General features: G+C 44.7%; 1 long non-coding RNA gene across 1 annotated transcript; it reads left to right on the top strand.

Moving 5' to 3' along the window:
- The first annotated feature begins 13662 nt into the window (after positions 1–13662).
- On the top strand, positions 13663–15266 carry LOC123140843 (uncharacterized). Its single transcript, XR_006470074.1, has 4 exons — positions 13663–13913; positions 14096–14447; positions 14548–14651; positions 15039–15266. It is a non-coding gene; the product is annotated as an uncharacterized lncRNA (long non-coding RNA).
- The last annotated feature ends 409 nt before the right edge of the window (positions 15267–15675 follow it).

Genomic DNA, 15675 nt, shown 5'->3' on the forward strand with positions numbered 1-15675 from the left:
CAAAATCACTTAGCTACTCGCTAGCCCTCCCGCAAGACCTAGATCGAGTATTGTCCGGCTCATACCCCCCACCCCAACCCCTCGATCGATTCCACCTCCGACTCTTAAAAAATCTAGATCGAGCATCTCCTGCTCCGACTTCTCCCCTTCTCCTCACGCCTGCGCATCGCCGGGTTGGCCAACGACCACCACCTCGCATGGTCGCCGCTCGGCACAGGAGAACCACGAGCCACTCGACGGAGCTTCCCTTGCACCACCGCTGCTGCCCTCCACCATCTCTTGTCCGCCCCGGAGCAGCCTGTCGGCTGCAACATAGCTGCTTCTGTTGGGGAACGTAGTAATTTTAAAAAATTTCCTACGCACACGCAAGATCATGGTGATGCATAGCAACGAGGGGGGAGAGTGTTGTCCACGTACCCTCGTAGACCGAAAGCGGAAGCGTTAGCACAACGCGGTTGATGTAGTCGTACGTCTTCACGATCCGACCGATCAAGTACCGAACGCACGGCACCTCCGAGTTCAGCACACGTTCAGCCCGATGACGTCCCTCGAACTCCGATCCAGCCGAGTGTTGAGGGAGAGTTTCGTCAGCACGATGGCGTGGTGACGATGATGATGTTCTATCGACGCAGGGCTTCGCCTAAGCACCGCTACAGTATTATCGAGGTGGACTATGGTGGAGGGAGGCACCGCACACGGCTAAAAGATCAAACGATCAATTTTTGTGTCTCTAGGGTGCCCCCTGCCACCGTATATAAAGGAGCAAGGGGGAGGTGCGGCCGGCCAGGAGGGGGCGCGCCAGGAGTAGGACTCCCTATCTTTTCCTTGTTGGATTAGGAGAAGAGGGGGAAAGAGGTGGAGGAGAAGAAGGAAAGGGGGGGCGCCGCCCCCCTCTCCTTGTCCTATTCGGACTAGGGGGAGGGCGCACGCCCTTGCCCTGGCCGCCTCTCCTCTTCTACACTAAGGCCGACTATGGCCCATTAACCCCCGGGGGGTTCCGGTAACCCCTCCGGTACTCCGGTAAAATCCCGATTTCACCCGAAACACTTCCGATATCCAAATATAGGCTTCCAATATATCAATCTTCATGTCTCGACCATTTCGAGACTCCTCGTCATGTCTGTGATCACATCCGGGACTCCGAACAACCTTCGGTACATCAAAACATATAAACTCATAATATAACTGTCATCGAAACGTTAAGCGTGCGGACCCTACGGGTTTGAGAACTATGTAGACATGACCGAGACACGTCTCCGGTCAATAACCAATAGCGGAACCTGGATGCTCATATTGGCTCCCACATATTCTACGAAGATCTTTATCGGCCAGACCGCATAACAACATACGTTGTTCCCTTTGTCATCGGTATGTTACTTGCCCGAGATTCGATCGTCGGTATCTCAATACCTAGTTCAATCTCGTTACCAGCAAGTCTCTTTACTCGTTCCGTAATACATCATCCCGCAACTAACTCATTAGTTGCAATGTTTGCAAGGCTTAAGTGATGTGCATTACCGAGTGGGCCCAGAGATACCTCTCCGACAATCGGAGTGACAAATCCTAATCTCGAAATACGCCAACCCAACAAGTACCTTCGGAGACACCTGTAGAGCACCTTTATAATCACCCAGTTACGTTGTGACATTTGGTAGCACACAAAGTGTTCCTCCGGTAAACGGGAGTTGCATAATCGCATAGTCATAGGAACATGTATAAGTCATGAAGAAAGCAATAGCAACATATTAAACGATCGAGTGCTAAGCTAATGGAATGGGTCAAGTCAATCACATCATTCACCTAATGATGTGATCCCGTTAATCAAATGACAACCCATGTGAATGGCTAGGAAACTTAACCATCTTTGATCAACGAGCTAGTCAAGTAGAGGCATACTAGTGACACTCTGTTTCTCTATGTATTCACACATGTATTATGTTTCCGGTTAATACAATTCTAGCATGAATAATAAACATTTATCATGATATAAGGAAATAAATAATAACTTTATTATTGCCTCTAGGGCATATTTCCTTCAGTCTCCCACTTGCACTAGAGTCAATAATCTAGATTACACAGTAATGATTCTAACACCCATGGAGCCTTGGTGCTGATCATGTTTTGCTCGTGGAAGAGGCTTAGTCAACGGGTCTGCAACATTCAGATCCGTATGTATCTTGCAAATTTCTATGTCTCCGACCTGAACTAAATCCCAGATGGAATTGAAGCGTCTCTTGATGTGCTTGGTTCTCTTGTGAAATCTGGATTCCTTCGCCAAGGCAATTGCACCAGTATTGTCACAAAAGATTTTCATTGGACCCGATGCACTAGGTATGACACCCAGGTCGGATATGAACTCCTTCATCCAGACTCCTTCATTTGCTGCTTCCGAAGCAGCTATGTATTCCGCTTCACACGTAGATCCCGCCACAACGCTTTGTTTAGAACTGCACCAACTGACAGCTCCACCGTTCAATGTAAACACGTATCCGGTTTGTGATTTAGAATCGTCCGGATCAGTGTCAAAGCTTGCATCAACGTAACCATTTACGATGAGCTCTTTGTCACCTCCATAAACGAGAAACATATCCTTAGTCCTTTTCAGGTATTTTAGGATGTTCTTGACCGCTGTCCAGTGATCCACTCCTGGATTACTTTGGTACCTCCCTGCTAGACTTATAGCAAGGCACACATCAGGTCTGGTACACAGCATTGCATACATGATAGAGCCTATGGCTGAAGCATAGGGAACATCTTTCATTTTCTCTCTATCTTCTGCAGTGGTCGGGCATTGAGTCTTACTCAACTTCACACCTTGTAACACAGGCAAGAACCCTTTCTTTGCTTGATCCATTTTGAACTTCTTCAAAACTTTGTCAAGGTATGTGCTTTGTGAAAGTCCAATTAAGCGTCTTGATCTATCTCTATAGATCTTGATGCCCAATATATAAGCAGCTTCACCGAGGTCTTTCATTGAAAAACTCTTATTCAAGTATCCCTTTATGCTATCCAGAAATTCTATATCATTTCCAATCAGCAATATGTCATCCACATATAATATCAGAAATGCTACAGAGCTCCCACTCACTTTCTTGTAAATACAGGCTTCTCCAGAAGTCTGTACAAAACCAAATGCTTTGATCACACTATCAAAGCGTTTATTCTAACTCCGAGAGGCTTGCACCCGTCCATAAATGGATCGCTGGAGTTTGCACACTTTGTTAGCTCCCTTTGGATCGACAAAACCTTCTGGTTGCATCATATACAACTCTTCTTCCAGAAATCCATTCAGGAATGCGTTTTGACATCCATTTTCCAAATTTCATAATCATAAAATGCGGCAATTGCTAACATGATTCGGACAGACTTAAGCATCGCTACGGGTGATGAGAAGGTCTCATCGTAGTCAATCCCTTGAACTTGTCGAAAACCTTTTGCAACAAGTCGAGCTTTATAGACAGTAACATTACCGTCAGCGTCAGTCTTCTTCTTGAAGATCCATTTATTCTCAATTGCTTGCCGATCATCGGGCAAGTCAACCAAAGTCCACACTTTGTTCTCATACATGGATCCCATCTCAGATTTCATGGCCTCAAGCCATTTTGCGGAATCTGGGCTCACCATCGCTTCTTCATAGTTCGTAGGCTCGTCATGGTCTAGTAACATAACCTCCAGAACAGGATTACCATACCACTCTGGTGCGGATCTTACTCTGGTTGACCTACGAGGTTTAGTAACAACTTGATCTGAAGTTCCATGATCATCATCATTAACTTCCTCACTAATTGGTGTAGGCGTCACAGGAACAGATTTCTGTGATGAGCTACTTTCCAATAAGGGAGCAGGTACAGTTACCTCATCAAGTTCTACTTTCCTCCCAGTCACTTCTTTCGAGAGAAACTCCTTCTCTAGAAAGGATCCATTCTTAGCAACGAATGTCTTGCCTTCGGATCTATGATAGAAGGTGTACCCAACAGTCTCCTTTGGGTATCCTATGAAGACACATTTCTCCGATTTGGGTTCGAGCTTATCAGGTTGAAGCTTTTTCACATAAGCATCGCAGCCCCAAACTTTAAGAAACGACAACTTTGGTTTCTTGCCAAACCACAGTTCATAAGGCGTCGTCTCAACGGATTTCGATGGTGCCCTATTTAACGTGAATGCAGCCGTCTCTAAAGCATAACCCCAAAACGATAGCGGTCAATCAGTAAGGGACATCATAGATCGCACCATATCTAGTAAAGTACGATTACAACGTTCGGACACACCATTACGTTGTGGTGTTCCGGGTGGCGTGAGTTGCGAAACTATTCCGCATTGTTTTAAATGTAGACCAAACTCGTAACTCAAATATTCTCCTCCACGATCAGATCGTAGAAACTTTATTTTCTTGTTACGATGATTTTCAACTTCACTATGAAATTCTTTGAACTTTTAAAACGTTTCAGACTTATGTTTCATTAAGTAGATATACCCATATCTTCTTAAATCATCCGTGAAGGTGAGAAAATAACGATATCCGCCACGAGCCTCAACATTCATCGGACCACATACATCTGTATGTATGATTTCCAACAAATATGTTGCTCTCTCCATAGTACCAGAGAACGGCGTTTTAGTCATCTTCCCATGAGGCACGGTTCGCAAGTACCAAGTGATTCATAATCAAGTGGTTCCAAAAGTCCATCAGTATGGAGTTTCTTCATGCGCTTTATACCGATATGACCTAAACGGCAGTGCCACAAATAATTTGCACTATCATTATCAACTCTGCATCTTTTGGCTTCAACATTATGAATATGTGTATCACTACTATCGAGATTCATCAAAAATAGACCACTCTTTAAGGGTGCATGACCATAAAAGATATTACTCATATAAATAGAACAACCATTATTCTCTGATTTCAATGAATAACCGTCTCGCATCAAACAAGATCCAGATATAATGTTCATGCTCAACGCTGGCACCAAATAACAATTATTTAGGTCTAATACTAATCCCGAAGGTAGATGTAGAGGTAGCGTGCCGACGGCGATCACATCGACTTTGGAGCCGTTTCCCACGCGCATCGTCACCTCGTCCTTAGCCAGTGTTCGCTTAATCCGTAGTCCCTATTTTGAGTTGCAAATATTAGCAACAGAACCAGTATCAAATACCCAGGTGCTACTGCGAGCTCTGGTAAGGTACACATCAATAACATGTATATAACATATACCTTTGTTCACCTTGTCATCCTTCTTATCCACCAAATACTTGGGGCAGTTCCGCTTCCAGTGACCAGTCTGCTTGCAGTAGAAGCACTCAGTCTCAGGCTTAGGTCCAGACTTGGGTTTCTTCTCTTGAGCAGCAACTTGTTTGCTGTTCTTCTTGAAGTTCCCCTTCTTCTTCCCTTTACCCTTTTTCTTGAAACTAGTGGTCTTATTGACCATCAACACTTGATGCTCCTTCTTGATTTCTACCTCCGCAGCCTTTAGCATTGCGAAGAGCTCAAGAATCATCTTATCCATCCCTTGCATGTTATAGTTCATCACAAAGCTCTTGTAGCTTGGTGGCAGTGATTGAAGAATTCTGTCAATGACACTATCATCCGGAAGATTAACTCCCAGTTGAATCAAGTGATTGTTATGCCCAGACATTCTGAGTATATGCTCATTGACAGAACTATTCTCCTCCATCTTGCAGCTGTAGAACTTATTGGAGACTTCATATCTCTCAATCCGGACATTTGCTTGAAATATTAACTTCAACTCCTGGAACATCTCATATGCTCCATGACGTTCAAAATGTCGTTGAAGTCCCAGTTCTAAGCCGTAAAGCATGGCACACTGAACTATCGAGTAGTCATCAGCTTTGCTTTGCCAGACGTTCTTAACGTCGTCAGTTGCATCTGCAGCAGGCCTGGCACCCAGCGGTGCTTCCAGGACGTAATTCTTCTGTGTAGCAATGAGGATAATCCTCAAGTTACGGACCTAGTCCGTGTAATTGCTACCATCATCTTTCAACTTTGCTTTCTCAAGGAACGCATTAAAATTCAACGGAACAACAGCACGGGCCATCTATCTACAATCAACATAGACAAGCAAGATACTATCAGGTACTAAGTTCATGATAAATTTAAGTTCAATTAATCATATTACTTAAGAACTCCCACTTAGATAGACATCCTCTAATCCTCTAAGTGATCACGTGATCCAAATCAACTAAACCATAACCGATCATCACGTGAAATGGAGTAGCTTTCAATGGTGAACATCACTATGTTGATCATACCTACTATATGATTCACGCTCGACCTTTCGGTCTCAGTGTTCCGAGGCCATATCTGCATATGCTAGGCTCGTCAAGTTTAACCTGAGTATTCCGCATGTGCAAAACTGGCTTGCACCCGTTGTAGATGGACGTAGAGCTTATCACACCCGATCATCACGTGGTGTCTGGGCACGACGAACTTTGGCAACGGTGCATACTCAGGGAGAACACTTTTATCTTGAAATTTAGTGAGAGATCATCTTATAATGCTACCGTCAATCAAAGCAAGATAAGATGCATAAAAGATAAACATCACATGCAATCAATATAAGTGATATGATATGGCCATCATCATCTTGTGCTTGTGATCTCCATCTCCGAAGCACCGTCATGATCACCATCGTCACCGGCGCGACACCTTGATCTCCATCGTAGCATCGTTGTCGTCTCGTCAATCTTATGCTTCTATGACTATCGCTACCGCTTAGTGATAAAGTAAAGCATTACAGGGCGGTTGCATTGCATACAATAAAGCGACAACCATATGGCTCCTGCTAGTTGCCGATAACTCGGTTACAAAACATGATCATCTCATACAATAAAATTTAGCATCATGTCTTGACCATATCACATCACAACATGCCCTGCAAAAACAAGTTAGACGTCATCTACTTTGTTGTTGCAAGTTTTACGTGGCCGCTACAGGCTTAGCAAGAACCATTCTTACCTACGCATCAAAACCACAATGATAGTTTGTCAAGTTGGTGCTCTTTTAACCTTCGCAAGGACCGGGCGTAGCCACACTCGGTTCAACTAAAGTTGGAGAAACTGACACCCGCCAGCCACCTGTGTGCAAAGCACGTCGGTAGAACCAGTCTCGCGTAAGCGTACGCGTAATGTCGGTCCGGGCCGCTTCATCCAACAATACCGCCGAACCAAAGTATGACATGCTGGTAAGCAGTATGACTTATATCACCCAGAACTCACTTGTGTTCTGCTTGTGCATATGACATCTACGCATAAAACCTGGCTCTGATGCCACTGTTGGGAAACGTAGTAATTTCAAAAAAATTACTACGCACACGCAAGATCATGGTGATGCATAGCAACGAGGGGTGAGAGTGTTGTCCACGTACCTTCGTAGACCGAAAGCGGAAGCGTTAGCACAACGCGGTTGATGTAGTCGTACGTCTTCATGATCCGACCGATCAAGTACCGAACGCACGGCACCTCCGAGTTCAGCACACGTTCAACCCGATGATGTCCCTCGTACTCCGATCCAGCCGAGTGTTGAGGGAGAGTTTCGTCAGCACGACGGCGTGGTGACGATGATGATGTTCTATCGGCGCAGGGCTTCGCCTAAGCACTGCTACAGTATTATCAAGGTGGACTATGGTGGAGGGGGGCACCGCACACGGCTAAAAGATCAAACGATCAATTGTTGTGTCTCTAGGGTGCCCCCTGCCCCCATATATAAAGGAGCAAGGGGGGAGGTGCGGCCTGCCAAGAGGGAGCGCGCCAGGCGGGAGTAGGACTCCCTCCCTTTTCCTTGTTGGATTAGGAGAAGAGGGGGAAAGAGGTGGAGGAGAAGAAGGAAAGGGGGGCGCCGCCCCCCTATCCTTGTCCTATTCGGACTAGGGGGGAGGGGCGCGCGGCCCTTGCCCTGGCCGCCTCTCCTCTTCTCCACTAAGGCCCACTATGGCCCATTAACCCCCGGGGGTTCCCGTAACCCCTCCGGTACTCCGGTAAAATCCCGATTTCACCCGGAACACTTCTGATATCCAAATATAGGCTTCCAATATATCAATCTTCATGTCTCGACCATTTCGAGACTCCTCGTCATGTCCATGATCACATCTGGGACTCCGAACAAGCTTCGGTACATCAAAACATATAAACTCATAATATAACTGTCATCGAAACATTAAGCGTGCGGACCCTACGGGTTCGAGAACTATGTAGACATGACCGAGACACGTCTCCGGTCAATAACCAATAGCAGAACATGCATGCTCATATTGGCTCCCACATATTCTACGAAGATCTTTATCGGTCAGACCGCATAACAACATACGTTGTTTCCTTTGTCATCGGTATGTTACTTGCCCGAGATTCGATCGTCGGTATCTCAATACCTAGTTCAATCTCGTTACCTGCAAGTCTCTTTACTCGTTCCGTAATACATCATCCCGCAACTAACTCATTAGTTGCAATGCTTGCAAGGCTTAAGTGATGTGCATTACCGAGTGGGCCCAGAGATACCTCTCCGACAATCGGAGTGACAAATCCTAATCTCGAAATACACCAACCCAACAAGTACCTTCGGAGACACCTGTAGAGCACCTTTATAGTCACCCAGTTACGTTGTGACGTTTGGTAGCACACAAAGTGTTCCTCCGGTAAACGGGAGTTGCATAATCTCATAGTCATAGGAACATGTATAAGTCATGAAGAAAGCAATAGCAACATACTAAACGATCGAGTGCTAAGCTAACGGAATGGGTCAAGTCAATGACATCATTCACCTAATGATGTGATCCCGTTAATCAAATGACAACCCATGTCAATGGCTAGGAAACTTAACCATCTTTGATCAACGAGCTAGTCAAGTAGAAGCATACTAGTGACACTCTGTTTGTCTATGTATTCACACATGTATTATGTTTCCGGTTAATACAATTCTAGCATGAATAATAAACATTTATCATGATATAAGGAAATAAATAATAACTTTATTATTGCCTCTAGGGCATATTTCCTTCAGCTTCTCCGTGCGCACTAGCTCCAGCCTTCGTTCGCTCTCCTACGCAAGGTCCGGCCAGCAAGCTCGGCCGCATCTGAAGGTGCCACCCCACTTCGCCTGACGACCTCCTGCTCGAGCCAACCTCTAGTCCTGCACGTCGGCCCGTACACCATGGCTTCTCTGCTTGTGGGCTATATTTCGGGGAATTCAGGATTACCCGAACCAGAACCCGATTTTCCGGGTACCCGAATTGTCGGGTATCAAAAAATTTGGACAAATTTCAGGTATCTTTTTCAAAAATCCGAACTTTTAATAACCCGAATTTTCGGGTAAACCCAAACGCCCAGCGTGAGGCCGGATCGAGCCCGAGGACCACGAATCGAGCGCCGTGCCGGATCGAATCCAGAGCGCAGCCGCTGTCATCAAGCCAACTGCATCCACGCGCTGCCGCCGCCCCCGTCATCAAGCCATCCGCACCCACGCGCTATCACCGCCGCCGCCGCTGTCACCGCCGCATTCAGCGCACAGGAAGGGTGCTGCGCATCAACACGATTTGAGTGATATCGATCTGCAAACCAGGGTGATGCGCGATGATCCGCGGGGATCATGGGACACGGAGTTTATGGTGATTGGCAGACCACCACGTCTGCTCGGCAGAACATTTCACCGGAGCCATTGATCTGGTGGTAGACTTTGGCGTAATATGGACAATACGATGTGTTTAAGTTCATCTAATCGAAGGGTTTAGGTCATCTCGGGTACAGTTTGTTGTGTGACCTTAGGTAAATGTATGTTAGTAGTGGAGATACTTGGTCATATCCTACCTTTTCTAAAGGATGCCCCGGGCCACACTGCAATGCAGAGATTCTGTGGGTTCAGGTTGAACAGTGACTCAGCTGCAGCATGACAAGTTCGCCATGCAACAGTTCTGACTGCTGACGCCTAGCAGCGCCCACCAATTGTCATCTCCATTGGTGATTAGACTAGAAGTCGATGAATTGTGCACTCAAGCAAGACCGCGTACAAAGGTGTACGTGTTCACCATCCTGAGACCTACCATTCCAAGACGATCCCAAATCAGGAACAATATTACTTTCTCAATCATCTAACAAGCTAGAGTTTCAAGAAGAGAGAACCTAGTATTAGAACTTTGAATAGCACGAGGTACTCCTAATCTGCTACATGTGCATCCAATACCAACCTCCTCTCTTTTTAGCACCTTGCATTTGCATTGGCTCCTAGGTAACCAGAACGATGCATAGGCCATTTTTATAGCCACTGGATCATGAATTTCCTCTTCATGGAAATAGTTGGGATCGATGTTAACCATGTTTAAGTATGGAGCTATAAAGTATTCATTTACTATCTGATCTGAATTTTAGACCTACCTCTTCACCCATGTGGTGTTAACTTTTAGTTACCCATTAAAGTTCTTAGAGAATAGTTTCTGCCACTAATGAATCATCTTGTTGAACCGTCTCTATTTATATTAAAATTGACTTCGAATGTAACATATGATTGTTAGGCCACATCATTCTTATAATGGTAACCACAAGGTTCATTAAGATTACAATAATATCGTCCGTTGGAATATCTTTTAGTTATCCCATATGAGCCCAAATTAAGCAAAGCATGTTAGTCTCATATTTTACAGTAAAAGTCATAATCCTTTCTTCTGATCTCATTTGTCCTGGTCGATCAGTTCAAGAATCCCCAAGAAGTGATGATCATGAGACTCAACATTATAACACAATAGTTGGCAGTGCCTCTCTACATGAAATTTCGTTGATTATGTTAGAAAGTTAGGTCAATATAGACATTCTACGAGATGCATTTGAGAAGTAACTCAGAGCCACTTCATGTTTTGCTTGCTTCACCAATGGGCTGGATCAGACTTTGGCACAACACTGTAAGGTTTCCTAAGGTGAATGCAAAGATATTCGTGAAGAAGTACATACACCCTCGCAAGGAAACTGCGTTACACCTCACCGAATTAATGATATGCCATCGCTAGCAGCCCACTAGATTAATATTCGCCTGAACCAAGAACCTGCCCTGAAAATGACATTGCTGAACCTAGACGACGGGGCGCCGACCTGTTTGGCCTTTTTACTGGCTGGTATGATGTGGGCATGTGGCAGGTCCAAAACAGAACAAAATCTTGACAAGAACAAGCTGCAGCGTACGGATCCAGTTATCTACCTGAAGTGTGTGGGGGATATCTATCCGCAATAAATTGACAAGAAATTTCTTTTATTTTTTGTCAGCGAACCAAAGAAATTGCATGGAAGTTCTGATTAGTACTAGTAACTTGGTCCCATTCATTCTCCTCCACAGAAGGTCCAGTCTATGCAGCAGTGGTACAATTTAGAATAGAGACGGCAGAGCAAATCGTTTGTGTGTTTTTTTTTTGTTCTTTTTGCATGTGTGTATGTAACCCGCAATCATGTAGATCATGGAGAATCAAACAAGAATTGCCGGTGTAAATTAGTGCAAAACGTTTTTTTTCAGATAAGCCGAGGCACATTCGTGTAGATGGTTGAATCGGAAACATTGCCCCCAATATGATCGATTAGTTACAACAACATAGTAAGGCCAACATTATTACACTACTATTAGGTATATACATCTTTAGGGAAACAGTGGGTCTATATCTATCCAATTCCAATATAATCCAGGATTTTCACATGAATAATCGAAAACCGCCTCAACATCCCATGTGTTGCCAAAAGATTTTAAGACAGTTTTCGCACGAGAACAAAAAACGATGTATGTCATGTGGTACAAAGTGCTTTCAATGAAGGATAGTAACCGTTACAAGCCCAGTAAGAGCATGTACTACTACGCTATGCGCTGGACTGATGCCCTAGCCCTACACGTCGGGTGCCCTGCTGCCGTGGAGAAAAAAAAGTGAAAAGATGGGTGCTTGCATAGGCAAACCGGATCCTGCAGGAGAGGCGGGAGCTTCAGGAGAAAAGGAGAAGAAAGAGGCAAAAGTGTTGGTTTAAAGTGGATGAGATGAGAAGTTATTGGCTTGGGAGAAAAAGATGCGGAGAGAGAAGACACATGAGGGGACCATAAATGGGTTGGGTAAATTTGGTACTTCACATATCTACTCCTACTATACTAGTGCCACCTTAATTCATGCCCTAAAGCACGCGTACTCCATTTTTTCAGTCTCCCCACAAAGTCGCCACAGCGGAGGGGGTAGCGATACAATTAAAAAGCAAGAACGGCAAAAAGCTAAACTTCAGTGTGATGTAGTTGTTCACACACAGGAACAGGACGCTACATTTGGTGGCGTAGTACAAAATGGTAATGTGCTTCCCTTTTCAATGTTGTAACTGTTTACAACACAGTGGCTGGGGGTACCCCAATCTTTTCGGGGAAAGATTGGTTTGAATTAGCCATACTACCAACAAAGTTTTGTGCATCCAATATTATCATGTGCATATTAGTTCATTGGAAAATATAAAGGCCTAGTTAAGGACAGTATAACCGCACCTAATCCCTGCTCTCACAGCGATTTGCGTTTTAGGCCGTTCGTTTTCGCGATTTGGGCATTTCTGGCCGTCAGATTTCCTCTGTGCAACAATCTGGCCCGTAGTGTGTCAAATCTGGCCCAGCTGTCCTATAGGTTGCTGCTCCAGAGGCCGAAACGCAGGCCTCTGGTAAACTGGGCCGTCAGCCCGCCTCGCTGAGGCCCAGTGTTGCGTTTCGCTAAAGCGGATCCATCGACGACACCCTAGCCCGGCAAACCCTATTCGGCGCTGGAGGCGCCGGTTAAGGGCCGATTTTCCTAATCGGCGCCTGCAGCGGTGTTAGCTGGGCTGGCCCATTTATCTGTTTCAATCTGTAGCTTTTTTCTTCTGTTTCACAAAACGCCAAAGAAGTGCGGCACTGGTGACTCGAATCGGAGACCTGCTGTTTCGAGGCGCATGCACCAACCACCCCGCCACACAACCTGCTGTGTTATTTTTCATCTTTCCCATTCTTATATTACTTCAACTTTTCCTTTCCTTTTTTTTATTTTTTTTATTTTCGTCTTCCTGGTTCGATGAACTTTTTTCTAAAACTTGATGAATTGTTTTTGAAATTCGATGATCTTTTTCGAAATCCGATGAACTTTTTCCAAATTTGATGAACTTTTCCAAATCCGATGAACTTTTTAAAAAAATATGAACTTTTTTCATGATTGATGATTTTTTTCCTGTCAAATTCGTGAACTTTTTTCAAAATCGATGAACTATTTTTTCCAATTTTGATGAACTTTTTTCAAATTAGATGAAATTTTTTCAAAATTGATGAACTTTTTTAATTTTTTTCTGAACTTTTCTTAAAATCGATAAACTTTTTTCAATTTTATGTGAACTTTTCTTAAAAATAGATGAACTTTTTTCAAAACCGATGAACTTTTCAAGTTTTAATTTCGGTTAACATTTTATTAAAAGCAATAAATAGAACTGTTTTCTGTTAATAGACACCTAGATGAGCTTGGTCCAGTGCTTTATGCGTTAGTGTGTAGACCTGAGGTGGTGAGTTTGAACCCCAGCTCTCGCACTTTTGTTTTTTCACGTTTTTCTTTGCCAGCAGGTAATGGGCCAGATTGGAAAACGGCCCAATCAAGAAACATGCCAAGTTCTCAAACGAGCGCTGAAGGCGCCGACTAGGCGCTCCCCCCGAGCCCCACCCCATCTCTGCCGATCCCCATGGTGTGCCGCCGGTGGCTATCGTCCGAGAGGAAGGCCGCACCACCAGTCCACCATCCCTCCTCGCACGGCCGCGCCTCACCTCACCACTCCAGATCCCATAGGTGCGCCGCTGGTGGATATCTTCCTCGTTTCTCCGATTTGAAACCCTAGGTTGGGCGCTGCCGACGGATGCCGCGTTGAGTCCATGGCCGACCTCCTCGTCCAGGGTACCACCTCCTCTCTTCACCTCTTCCATTTGGTCTTGTCAGTGTGAGCACGCGTGCCCTTACGTGCGTCCCTGCGTATTGAAATGGTTGCGCGCGTGGTCTTATCCTTGTGTGTATACCGTCTCGGCGTTTCGCTCTTTATTAACTAGTGATTGGCCTGTTGTTACTGATGAAATCTGCAGCTTGGAATAAGCTGCTCGAAGGTGATGGGATGGCTGGAGCAACCGTCGATCCAGGAAAAGGTGAGTTGTTCTGCAGTGGATCAGGGAGGCCAGTCTCTGTCAGCAAGAGGGCCAGGGCGTTGGTCGGGGAGGAGGTGGAGAAGGCTGGTATTAATAGAAGAGCTTATGAGTCCAACTTTTGTTTTGCTTCGCCATTCTGGTGTTGTTGGCCATGATTCCGGCCTCCGATGGCTGGCCCCCCGCCACTCGCTACGACGGCACAGCTCTATGCGTGCGGCTATGTTATTCCGCCACGGTCACCATCACCTTTCTCCCATCTGTTTACAGACGCTGCCAAACTTGATGAAATCAGGTGACCAATTCACTCACTCTTCTAGATCGATTGGTTAACGTGTCGTGGTAATTTCCATCTCATCGGCTAGCTTCACTGACACGTTGTTCCTTCCTTCCAGAATTTGTTCTCGCCAATGTCTAATTCCGTTATGGTTACAGTTGGTGATAGTATGCCGCCAAATGCAGTAGCAACACATGGCCGGAAACCATACCATGGGAGAAGGTACTGAAAAGCAATCCCATCCAAGTCAATGCTATTGAAAACTGAAAGAAATTGAACTCTGATGTCAACTTTTTGTTTGAAACACCAATTGTTTAGGATTATGCTGGTGACATTTATGTTCACTGTTTTGATTCTAATGTCAAACAGATGAGCAGATGGTATGTGCTTGATATGATGTGGTGATGCAGGGATGCACAGAATAACCACATGATAGTAAATTAGTGTTTACATCAGCAATTCAGCATACTTTGGTTATTAATTTTACAGTCCAATTGTAATTGGTAAAGTGGTTAGTGTGTATTGTACCTCGATTAGTCAAGTGGTTGGTATATTTAACTCTGTTAGTCAAACAGAACTTTGTGTTGTAACCATATCTTTGTTTGATAGGAACTTATGCGAGGACCTGTTCTCCTGAGATGACCGAAGGATAAAGAAGGTGTAAAGACTGACGGTGAAGCTGAAGGCGTAATGGTTAATGATCAGGCAGAAGGTGTGATGGTTAATAACAAAGGTGCGGATGAAGGTGAACATAAGCATGGATAGTCTATTGGTACTGTGCTGGGAGAAACTTGCATTAGCCTTATTTATAAAAAATGCAGATGCGGAAGTATAGATAGAAGCTTTTTTATACTGGTTGCATGGTGCCTTTTTTCTCGCATATGGAATAGAGGTGATAACTGTAATTGAAGACGGCAACATCAGTTACTTCCTTGATGCTGCTAAAAAAAATGGCAACAAAGGCCATTAAGTAGATCAAGCAAGGCGAAACATCATTGTCCTTGAGTAGCTGCCTTCAATACTTCAAATAGTTATGTGTTTATTGTAGTGATCTGCACTTATTTGTAGTACATTATGACCATGAATTCTCTTCTTCTGAGATATTGGTTGTTTCGTGATTTTAGTAGGATTGCTACTCCCACTAGGCTGTGCGCCATCTTTAATATAGATTGTGGGGTGAATTGGCAAAGTATGTTTCTTAAGCTTTACATCGGTTCTCCCAAAATACGACTCTCTCTTGACAGAG

This window comes from Triticum aestivum, chromosome 6D (assembly GCF_018294505.1).
Source record: "Triticum aestivum cultivar Chinese Spring chromosome 6D, IWGSC CS RefSeq v2.1, whole genome shotgun sequence".
NCBI lineage: Eukaryota > Viridiplantae > Streptophyta > Magnoliopsida > Poales > Poaceae > Triticum > Triticum aestivum.